This window comes from Phalangium opilio, unplaced genomic scaffold, assembly GCF_054372755.1.
Source record: "Phalangium opilio isolate 3A_F unplaced genomic scaffold, DU_Popi_V2 ptg000217l_1, whole genome shotgun sequence".
Lineage (NCBI taxonomy): Eukaryota > Metazoa > Arthropoda > Arachnida > Opiliones > Phalangiidae > Phalangium > Phalangium opilio.
Genome location: NW_028324218.1, coordinates 3,300,381 through 3,312,895, shown reverse-complemented (window position 1 = coordinate 3,312,895; position 12,515 = coordinate 3,300,381). Strand labels below are relative to the sequence as shown.

The following is a 12,515-nucleotide window of genomic DNA, read 5'->3' as shown; positions in this document are numbered from 1 at the left end:
AGAATCGGCTTCCAAGGTAAGTGTATCTTATTTCAACCAATCATAGACTCCGAATCTCCGATATGCTGCGCGCTGCAGTAGTCAGAGTAAGTCTCATATTCGTTTCGCTCCGGTTTTTTAATTAAACTAATTATATTTTAAATTGAGTAGTTAAGTTTAATAATGTGTGTTTAAGGTAATTTTTTAAGGGCTATAACGCGGTGTAATCGGTTCCTTGGATTAACGCGTATTTATTTGTGATTCATCGGTTAAAAAGTTCATCCACCTGTTCCCTGCTGTCAACTTGCCGCCTAAAAAGGTGCCAAGGCTTAACTGTTTTATTTCGGATTAAATCCATTCCTTCCCAAACTCGGATTATCTACAAGTTTTCATCTACAGAAAAGCAGTTAGAATGTAAGTTAATATATTTTTTATTATATTAGGTTAGCTGACAGTGTTGTGTTAAGTAGTGAACTTTTAGAATTGCATGGTATGTGTCGTTGTTTTGACATTTACGCGTTTCTATCCGCACTTCGAAATACATTGACAGGAGGTTAGACCATAGATGTTAGTTCGCAAAGTTTCAGTATTCACCTGAACTGAACAGAACCGAACTTAGGGATGGCGGGTTATTGTAGTTAGCGTATTCGAGAATAGATGGCGACACTATCGTTAAATTATCTTTATATATAAAACAAGCTGGTTAGGGACATAATAGTTTTACAATACGTACAATATTTTTTAAATACAAATAAAAATAAGATTAAATTAACTAATATTAATAAAGTTAAAATATATTTTAATGAAAATTATACAAAATATAAAAATATTTATTAAAATTAAAATCACTTTTGAATTTTTAACAAGTAATTTCCCGCCATATTTTAATAAAATTCATAGGAAAATATTGAAATACCCTTATTTCGAAGGAAAGTTATTTTTAGACCTTATTTTAGCCACGTGACCATTACAATAGGGGACCCCCTAAATAAAACCTAACCCCAAAAATCATCATGAGCTTTTTACAAAAGTGGTGACATTAGATTAGGGTGCTTTAGACGTTTTTTTTTTTCAAACATATGGGGTTGGGTTCTCTCTTATTTTTTTACTAAGTTCCTTTTGGACTCCAAACAAAGTTTTTTTTTTTCAAAAACCGGGCGCGTGGCCCTTACGTCAGCTTCACATCTGTGAGTTATGCAAGAGCCCTATTTGTTCCCCCTTTTTTTTAGGCTTAGCAGGGCCTTATTATAAAAAAGACCATAGAAAGGATAGGATACTTAGGTGGGCTTGATAATCGTACCTTTTTGTTGTCATTACTCTCTCTCTCTCTGAGGTCGGAGATCTTGAAGCCTTTTTTGTATAAAAGGTTTTTTTATTTAATATTTTATTTAAAAAATGAATTTACTAAAAAATTTCAACGATTTTGATGCTAAAAATAGAATTTTTTGGGGATGGTATAGATTGTTGTATATATTATAAAGTTTTCTAACCCATATGCCTACTACCTTTGTAAACTTATGAATTTTTTTCATGGTAAATATGCTAGCCCAACCAATTTTTTAGAGGACTTACCTGTCCTTTAGTCTTGAATTGAATTTTTGACAGTTTATTTTTAGATTTTTATGTATGTATATATTTTAGGTTTTTTTGGTTAATTTTAATTTAAATGTTATTTAGAAGGATGTGGAAGGTAGGGTATTATAATATGCAGCGTAATTAGAGCTGTGAAATGAGACAAATTAGGTCAAAGTCTGACCATATTTAATAAAATTAGAAAAATTTAAATATGAAAATAATTTTTAGGTATTTTTGGTTTTTTAGTTAATTTTAATTTAAATGTTATTTAGAAGGATGTGAAAGATGGGGTATTATAATATACAGCGTAATTAGAGCTCCAAATTGAGACAAATTAGGTCCAAATCAGTCCATATTAAAGGAAATTAGAAAAAGTTTAAATATGAAAATAATTTAAGAGATTTAGATATTTTTGGTTTTTTAGTTAATTTTAATTTAAATGTTGTTTAGAGGGATATAAAACATAGGGTATTATAATATAGAGCGTAATTAGAGCTTCAAATTGAGACAAATTAGGTCAAAATCGAACCATATATTAGAAAGTTACAAAAAGTTATATCATTTGACCTATCGACCTTTGATAATAGAAAGTTTCTGAATTACTTTATTTAGATGAGTGTTTAAGATAAGGTATAATACAGAGCGTAATTAGACCTACCAATTGGAACAAATTAGGGCAAAATCGAACTATAAATAAATGAAAAAAAATTCAGAATTAAAATACTGAAAATATAAAATGATTTGACCTATCTACGTGTTTCTTGACCTTTGACATAATAGAAAGTTTTCTGGGATAAAAAGATCAAGTTTTTAAGGAATAGCACCCTCGATTTTTTTCTTTTTCCCAAAGTTGTAAAACGCAAATATCTCGTAAAATTCTCACCCCTGAATCCCTGATAGTTGTAAAAACACCCATTGACATTTATGATTCCTAAATTTTGAACCAAATTCTTATATCGGTTCTTAAAAAGTAAGAGTATCTGAGTCCGACTCAAGCTCCTGGATTTTTTTAGCACCTATTTCTGGCTTAAGTCGTGAGAAATTTTTAGCTTTGCCGTTTCGTGTCTCATTTTAAGTAAAATATGATTTCCTGAAGGTTTTAGGTTTTAGGTTTAAAGATTTTAGAGAGTTTTTATTTTAATATTTTTTCCGTCTACTGGGATTATGGTAGTGTAGTTTTGATATGGTCTACTGAACGCAGCGTTTAAGTATTAACATAAGTTTATAAGATATGTTATGTTCCATAAGTTTGTTTAATTAATCTCTGGTCATGACAAACTGCAAGGCTTGTAATTTTGAAGTGAGTGAGTGAGTGAGTGAGGTAGGGGGCATAGATTCAAGGAGGTAAAGGGGCGAGGGAGGCCTGGTGAGTGAGGTGGCGCTGCTGTCAAAGGGGGCTTAGTAATGCGGACTAAATAGGACCTAGATGGAATTAGGTCCTAGCTGCAAAATTAATTAACCGCCACCGAGTGTACTTAGGACTTCAATTGACTCGCTCCCCCTCGTTCTCCTTCTCGAACTAGTTATCTCGAGCTGCTGTAAGTCTCTCAGACTTAGCATTACGAATAGTATAGGTACTAGTGCAAATCATACTTATGGTGCGAACATATCACTTATAAACTTATGATTTTAATGATTTAAGGCTTTAACTAAAGACTTTTATTGAAACCCGTCTATAGTATAATAGTATATATTTAACTATTATAATTAATGTTACAGTTGAAACGTTTATACATAATATATATATTTTTTACATTTATTGTTCGATTCAATACTGGATCATTCAGTTCCTAAGCTGCGTGCAGGAGATGCTTTAATAACTAATGCGCAAGCGCGCTATCTATTGACCCTTTCAAAAAAGGGGCGTGGCACAGTGTCGTCTGCTTGACGAAATATTGATAGGACTCACTCTACATCCATCTTTTAGAAAACGTCTGTCTATTAGGGATGAAACCACTTTTGTAGAAATAATCTTAAACTTTAAACAAAGTAACATTTTTTATTTAAAAATTAAGTGATTGAATACCTGAAGTTTTTTGGAAAAAAATTTAAAATACCAAATCCTTTGAAATGCTGTATGGCTTACTTAAAGACTCGGGTGGACTTTTCTTAGTAAATCGCCCTTGACAACAAGCCGCGTGTATCAAAACCTATTCGTTTTGCGAGATTTGGGGTTCGGGGGGTTTAAGAGAAAACTGGCCTACACACAAAATGATATGCTTTATTGTATTCGAGATAGCGTATGATTATTACAAATGTCGGTTCGGATTGAAATGCTATGCTACCGGGGTTTTTTCAGTTTTTTATTTTTTTTTTAACCTTATAGTCTAAATCAATTTCTTTTGATTATTAAAAAGGAGGTCCTTTAACGTTAAGACCGACCGGGGGTTACCCTGTTGTAACCAACCGTAAGATCTCTCTTTCTTTATTTCATAAAAGGGACTGTGAAATTTTTAGTGGTGTTGCCCGTCAGCACATTTTTATTAGTTTTCTAGCCGCCATTTTGAAAGATGACTTAACGCAAGAAGTGATATCTAGCTAATTAGGGAGAATCCATTCATCCACATTTCTAGCTCTTTATCTCCAGTCCAAACGTAGACTTGTCCGGAGTTAATCCACGCCGCCTCTAAATTACAACCAGCAGCATCTCATTGGTTCTTGAAAACTCGTGCACGTCAGCGCGACGCGAATGAGAAAAAATTACAGTCATATTTTTCGACTGAGGAGAGGAGGCGAAATAGCCCGGCGCCTCCTTTTACGTCCCCCCTTGTATTTTGAAAGGGGGACTGTAGGACTATGGCCCGCGAATACTTAGGCATCTTATACCTTCTCCCTAGTATCACTTCTTGCGCAGCTTAGGGTATATCAAAATTCAAGGTTCTGTTGCAGATAGCGGTTAAATTGCGCGCAAGTCACAAATGACTAACTGGCAACACTTGTATTTACAAATACACTATTTATATAAAGAATATTTATTTTTATTTTGTACTTTTAGCATTCAGATTTAGGCTACAATAAGAATATTATTTACAATATACAAAACGCCTTGTTCTGTTCTGTTCTACTTAAGCAACTTAAAAGTTCACGTTACCTTTAAATTTGAATTTTTTTAAAATGGGGGGTTTTTCGGTATTGAATAAAGGCGGCACGGTGAATTGCAGCTTTAAAACGTACCGGAAGAAATTAACGGCGTAGGAATACGTAATTTAAAACCACCGTAGACGTTAAAGTAGACCACACAAACGTCAGAACATTGAATTGAATGAATATATATGTATACAAACTGGGAGGATTTCCCCCTGCTGTTAAGGCGCTAGCTACTCTTTCTTGAAGAAAGAGAGGAGAGAGCCCTATGACCTTGACCCTGACCTTTTATATAGTTTTTATTATAATATTCGGCAACAACCATCTCCCTCGCTCCCCCTTGGGTTCTGAGCTAGCCACCATAGCTCCTCCTGGGGGGTTTTCTACTCCGCGGTCTTTTTATCCTGAATTTTTCTTAAACCGGTAGAGCCTGCCTGCCTGCTGCTGGTTCCTCTGGCTGGCTCTGTGCCGAGTTGCCGAATTTCAATTTCCCCTTTGGTTCAAATGGTTGGTTGGGTTAGTTTGGTTTGGTACACTTTTTAAAAGGACCATGAAGTTTTTTTTTATTATTTTTTCTTTGATTAAATATTTGAGTATTATTGGATGTGAAGATCGTTTTTAAGAGAGGTAGAGAGAGAGTGGGGATATCGTCTTGTCTGTCTGGGACGGTTAGACAAATTTTTTACCGTTTCAGGATCACGATTTCACCCCAAATTAAAGAGCAGGGCGGATCCGGTTACCTAACGAGGTTCCCTTATGAATTTCAGGAGATTTTTCCTTTATGAATTTCACGAGATTCCCCTTTACAATTTTCACGAGATTCCCCCTTTACAAATTTCACGAGATTCCCCCTTTACGAATTTCACGAGACTCCCCCTTTACAAATTTCACGAGACTCCCCCTTTACAAATTCACGAGACTCCCCCTTTACAAATTTCACGAGACTTCCCCTTTACAAATTTTACGAGACTCCCCCTTTTTCAAATTTCACGAGACTCCCCCTTTACGAATTTCACGAGACTCCCCCTTTACGAATTTCACGAGACTCCCCCTTTACGAATTTCACGAGACTCCCCCTTTACGAATTTCACGAGACTCCCCCTTTACGAATTTCACGAGACTCCCCCTTTACGAATTTCACGAGATAATTCCACTTACAAATTTCCACTTAACACTATTTCTCGTATATATTTATTTATTTAAACCATCACCCCTTAAAAGAGTGAACATAAAAGAAAAAGCCCAGTCATAACATAACACACATCCCCAAATTCTTCATTGCGCGTGCGCTACCAACATCATCATCATGACCATCGTCGTGACACGATACCATCTGATTTCAAACCATATGGAAGGGAAATTTAGTAGTATTTTCAGGTGCTTTTAACTTTCTTTAGAAACTGCTGATAAAAATCTAAGGAAACTTTCAAAAAAAAAAAAAAATATTTAGCCCGGGCAAGCAAGCCAGCCAGTAGAGAGAACCACACGTTACCTTACCCATTCATGGTCATGGGCAGAGTACCAAAAAAATTTGACGCTTGAAGAAAAGTTGGTCTAGGGGCGGCTTTACTTCTCCTTCTTTTAATGCCTCTTCAGACAAGAGCAAATAAAAATCTTATGTTCCCGTTGGTCGCCTAGTTAATTTCGTTTCCCATTTCAAAACCTCTAGAGAGGACGACTTATAACGAGTGCATATTACGAACTTTCTCGTGACGTCACAACGTCTTACCTCGGTTTTGGCGACCATATTAGAAGTCGTCAGCTAAGCCTATACAATTTAGACTATAGCAATATTGACGTCACGTCCTCGTAGCTCCTCCCCTCTCAGTACAATACCACTCAATACGGACGGTGATTTTTGAATGGTAAAATATTCGAATTCAAAATGACTAATACAGCGCCAAGAATTTTAAAACTTTTTTAATATCGTCTGCTTAAGCTAGCTCACGCGTCAGTTAAGGCGTGATTAAGGGAGCTATGACTAAAGAAAAGGCGCTAAAGAGGTGGTGCCATCTATAGACCGTTCCCGCGACGAAATTTAATAATTTTTTTAACTACATCTCGTGAATTTTTTACTTAGTCGACGTTGTCACGTGTCTATTTAAGCGACTGACTTCGCAGACGTGAACGTAAGAATTTATTGTAGTCTGAAGGGGCATTTGAAGGGCCGTTGGGTGTTCCGTTTCTTTACAGGGGGGGCTACTTTTTTTCTTTTTCATTTCCTTAAGGGTTAAGTAGGCCATATTGAAACGGGCCCTCCTTTCTTGGGTACCTTTTCAATCGCATATGACCCCGTTTTTGGGGATTGGCGATTTGAAACTCGCTTTAATGTTAAGTCGTCTTTTGGTCGAGTCCTACCGTCTTTCTTAACGACAGTTTAACTTGGTAGTAGGTAGCCTACTTTTTTCTTCTTCTTTACTTTTGATATCGTTCACGATTATTATGGGTGTGATACCTTACCAAGTTACCATACCTTGTCCCGCGTCCGTTCGATTTGTGTTGTGTGAATTTTCCAAGAAAAATAGGCAGGTTAAGCTATATATGAAATAAATTTTTGACTATGTGATAAATAATCGACAGTACAGCCCAAACTACTTTAGCTAGAAGGTTAAAAATTTAAAAGGACGTTGTTATTAAGTTGTAGGTACTCGCTAAGAAAGAATTTTTCCAAACCGACGCCATGTTTTAAAACGGCGACCGAAATTGTAACTAATACCTTTATTATTTAATAACGTCTTTGCATTTCAACCGATTTATTTAATATTTATTTCAGTGGTTGCCTATAACCAGACTAGTTTTATGGTAGGGTTTTGGGGTTCTATTTGACCTACGCCATCTTTAAAAATGGCCGCCCGAAAATTAATAAAAATTTCACGACTTTATGCTAGTTTTAGTGTGTTTACTTTATTTATTTATTTTTCTGATGAAACGTGATGCAATTCTCGTTTTGTTTTTCTAAATATAGATTTGAGATTTTAAGTGGGTTGTGGCAAACCATATGGATACCTTAACGGGCGACCTGAATATTTTTTTAGACTAAAATAGATTAGATTATTTTTTAAGTCTGGTAGAATTGACCCAGATTGCAATTGCCCCTGGCAGTGAAAGTGAATTGTTTTTATTATTGTTTTGGTTTATTATGCAAGTTTAGTTCCGAAATTATTTAGGTGTTTTTTTTTCTTTCTCTAAGGTTTGGTTGCCTAGTTTTATTGGGAATACATACAGTTAATTGGAATAATTGTGCCTATAATATATCCCATGTTAATTTCTACGATTTCGGGTTTTGTGGGCGGGGCTTGTGAAGTTACCATCGAATCACGTGCCTCATAATTCTGATGGCGTCTTGTTTCATTGGTTGTTTTGCAACGCGTGTTCCTATAATATATCCCATGTTAATTTATATTAATTCTAGTTTCGTGGGCGGGGCTTGAGAAGTTACCATCGAGTCACGTGCCTCATAATTCTGATGGAGTCTTGTTTCATTGGTTGTTTAGCAACGCGAGTTCCTAGACGAGTTTTAACGCGCTGAAAGGTAAAATTCGTCATATACTAGCTCCTCCCATAAACCCACCTAGACACGTTGAGTGAAAATGGATGTAGCACAATGAATCATTCCTATTTTAGCTGTATGTATTCCTTGTTCTATTAATATGGAAAACCACACCAAGTTGAGGGTCAATTATAGTCGCGACTGGACCCTTTGGCATCCTTTTTTTAATGCTTGACTTCTCCATTGACGGTTGACAAGGGATTGATTTATATGGTATAAATTTAGGACATATCCTTCTCTTATTGTGGAAAGTCCCAAGAAAAGCAAAATCTTTTACGTAAATTTCTCCCTTTTTTTCTCGGTGCGCTTGTCCCCGACTCTATTCTGCGATAAAGGTGTCGGATACTTTATTTGTAAGGTTGGTTTAAATTGAAAGTCTATTTAATACACAGTTTTTCCACTAAACCTTTTTTGGGGTAGGTTCCCGCAGTGTTGTCAGGCCGTTTGTAAATCAAGAGATCGTGGGGACAGGGAGGCAGCCGAGTGGTCCTATAATTCCTATAAAATCCTATATATTTTTGAACCTGTCCTATATTATTATGCTATAATTTCATGAAAGGTCAGACTATAATATCCTATATTTTTTGATGCTTAGTTTGGGAGGTTTTCGTTATCCTAAAATTTAGTTCTTATAGCCGCGGTCAGGGATAGATTTAATTTTAGAAGTAGGAATGGAGAACAGAGTAATATCTGGGCGCGCGTCAAAGTCCCGGACCCCTTTCCACGGGACGGAGGGGGGTATGAAAGAAGAGGCGGGGGTCATAGCGACAGAGGTAAAAAGGAATTACGTATTTAATTTTTCGCCGTCTCCGTCAGCAATGTCATCAAAACGTAGGGTTTAAATGAGCAGCCAATAAGATAATTTAAACTTTTCGTTACGTGTTTGGATGGAGGGAGGGGCTCTATACTGGGTGGTCTATGAGTCGGAATAACTGAAGTAAATACTAATCGTCAATTCTCCATTCCTACTTCTAAAATTAAATCAATCCCTGCCGCTGTAGATTGTTGGTAATCTTGTAACAACTTTCCATCACCTCGCACCTTGGCTGTCAAAGGAAGCTTGCTATACCGTTATCGATTAGACCATATCCCATTTAAACTTTTTCTTCTCCATCTCCTTCTCCTTTTTGGTTGACGTCGAGGCCCTACCTGTTAGAATGTACTTTCTAAATTTAGCTTTTTTTCTTCAATGGTAGGCCTACTACCTTTTCAATCAGACCAGCCAGCATCTCCCCCCCCCCCTTATCTTACCTTTTTTTTTTGCAAAAAGTCACTCGATCTCAGGGGTGCGCCCATCTCCCTAACAACAATTGAATCCTTGAATCCTTTTTGACCACTGCCTAATTTTTTTTGGTCAACTAGAACGTATTGTGTAGCGTTATATCTATGCCTATATAATACATATACCTTATTTTTGGTATTGAAATATTGCACTTAAAAATTCTAAATTTAGACGGCTTTGTCAGAGAATTTTTTAGAATTTTGTGGATTTAGGTGTTCGATTTTTTTTATATATAATATAAAGGGATCAGATTTCAATGTAATCGTTATAAGTAATGATTCAGGGAGGTCCTATAATTCCTATAAATTCAAATCCTATATTTTTAAACCCTGTCCTATATTAATATTAATGTCCTATAATTTCATGAAAGGTCAGACTATAATATTTCCAATATATTTTGATGCTTAGTTTGGGGTCTTAGTTTTCGTTTATAGTTTAGCATTATCAAATTTATTTTAATGAAAATTTAGTTATGGCTCTTTTAAAATAGAGATGACATTTGACTAGATTTGACCGAAGTTGATCAGGCGGAGTTTGTTCTCAGGATTATTTTTTAATTATATTATATCATTTAATTTAAGTTAATTAAGTTCCTCTGAATTTAATTCAAAGTAAAATCCCCAATTTGTTATTTATTTTTTATTTATTTGAGATTTTTCTATAATATAGTTTAAGCCAAAATAGTTAGTATTATATATGAGCATGCATTTTTATTCCTATATTTAATCCTATAAAAACACGTGAATTTTTCTCCTATAAAATCCAATAATCCCCCCTAAAAATTTAAATCCAATTTTTCATATAAGGAATTTAAATTTAAATAATGTTGTATAGTATTTATATTAACTATACGATATAGTTGAGTTTTCAAATCGGTTTGTACTTTGTAGTAGATGCTTTATCATTGGTTGTTTGACAGACCAATAAGAAATGAATTGTTTACCCTCCTAATATGGCATGCGTGGGGGGTTCTTGTTTGATACCCACTTTTTGCGGACAGTTTAAATGAATCAAGTTTTTAACTTTTTATTTATTTTTTTTAAAAAGGTCTAAATATAGACAGAGGAATGCGGTTTCTTTATTTTATTTTTTTAAAGTCAACTAAATGGGTTTTCCCAAAATCTGTTAAAAGGGGCCCTTTGATGGTTAAAAGTCCCTGACCGACTCCCTAAAATATAATATAGTTCTTGGAAAAATTATATAAGTTACCCACTCAAGATCATCCCAAGTTTTTATTTCAGTTTTATTTTTTGGGGGTTTATGAAATCAACTGGTTACGTTGGAAGTGACGATTATGCTACTTGCCTACAAGTGCTACCAGAAGTAATATGAGACTAGAAGTACTGAGCTAACCAAATTCTTCACTTGGCGAAAGTGAATATTCTTGATAACACACCAACGGTTGGCCCTCTGGTAGCGGTTTCTGAATTTTCCCCTGCAAAACGTGAGACGCTCGCGGGCGGCGGTAGACGGCCGAACTAGATTAGATTCAAGCATCGGCGTCCCTGTTCCGCGGCTTTAGGTTGAAGGGAAGGGGGTGGGAAATTTTTCGGAACTCGACCAATTTTTTTCTCTCTAGTGTAGGCGCGATGGAAGCGACATAAAATCCTCAAATTTGTTCACTAGTGCCAGGATCTACTACCAATGCTAGAGCTCTTTACTTCTAGTCTCATCTTACTTCTGGTGCTACTGGACCTAGTCGTTAAATTGACCGTTTTGACCGTTCTAGAATTATATTAAATAAAAACGTTAGGTAACGTAACATTATATCTTAATTAAAATAACAGCCTTTTCCTAAATATAAAAGGAATTCAATATTAAGTATTAAAATTAAAATAAATTATCTCTTATTACAATATGATAATTAGTACATTTAATTAGTCATGATTAAAAACTATCAAAGACTACTGCTTCGCCACCCGCTATTGGGTTAGTGGCGTCTGCTAAACCGAACCCTCTCTCCACCTGTGAAAATTCAACCAATATCCTGTAGGAGTAGAACGTTCTGGCTAGCAGACGCCATGCACTAAACCAATGGCGGGGGAATGGCGATCAGGGGGAAATAAGGATTTATTTTTAAACTGGACACTGGGCCAGCGACCCCTCTGGCCTGGAATAAGTAAACTGGTCCCTGACCACTGACCAGGGCGCGTCGTCTGCTAAATTAAAGAAGTGGATAATTACAATATATTAGCTAATGTCTGGACTCTGGAAACCCTTGAATTTTCTTAGTGGTCCTGTGGACCACTGACGCCCCTCCGATTTAATTTTTAAACTGGTCCAGGCAATTTTTGAACTGGTCATTTGCCTTGTGCCACCGTCTTATTTCCCACGCTGATGGCGATACAGTAGTCCTTGATAGTTTTTAATCATGACTAATTAAATGTACTAATTATCATATTGTAATAAGAGATAATTCATTTTATTTTATTTTAATTTTAATATTAAATTTAATTCCTTTTATATTTAGGAAAGGAAGCCGTTTTTTTTAAAGGTATAACCTGTTATGTTACCTGAACTTTTACCTTTTAACACAGCCTTCTTCTGTAACATCACCACCTATCGTATTTTACTTTTTAAATCGTATCAATGTTTTACATCTTTCCTTCTAACATAAAGGTGTTTAGAACTTTAGATGGTACACTTAGATTAAAAAATAAATAAAAAACCACCACGCCATATGCTTAAATACGCTTTCCTAATGATGGAGCAGTGGAGGTCCATCCCTTGTACAACCCTTTGGTGGTTGATGGTTGGTTAAATTGATCCTTTTTCATTCAAGATATAAACCAAACGTTTTTGTTTGTCGAGTAAGGCTCTAGTTTCAAGTTAACTTGACCACCGTGGTATGGTGGTATATGACGCTAGTAAAGATCGTCCACGTTTTCATCAAAGAAATCGAGCTAAGCCCCCAATTTCGGACCTCACTTGGTCCTCCTACAGAGAGTTTTCATTCAGCAGGAGTTGATAACGGAGTACTAACTGCTGCGTGCGTGTACTTGGTACTATACTTGTTACCCGCTCGCGTGTAATAAGAACTTCCAT

The 12,515-nt window shown here is 35.7% G+C and overlaps 1 protein-coding gene across 1 annotated transcript in view; it reads left to right on the top strand.

Annotated features, from left to right (window-relative positions):
• The first annotated feature begins 110 nt into the window (after positions 1 to 110).
• Positions 111 to 12,515, top strand: part of LOC149615693 (uncharacterized) — a 52,180-nt gene continuing 39,775 nt past the window's right edge. The window contains exon 1 of the mRNA XM_089856369.1: positions 111 to 393. The gene's annotated coding sequence lies outside the window, so the exon portion shown is untranslated. The remainder of the gene's footprint in view (positions 394 to 12,515) is intronic.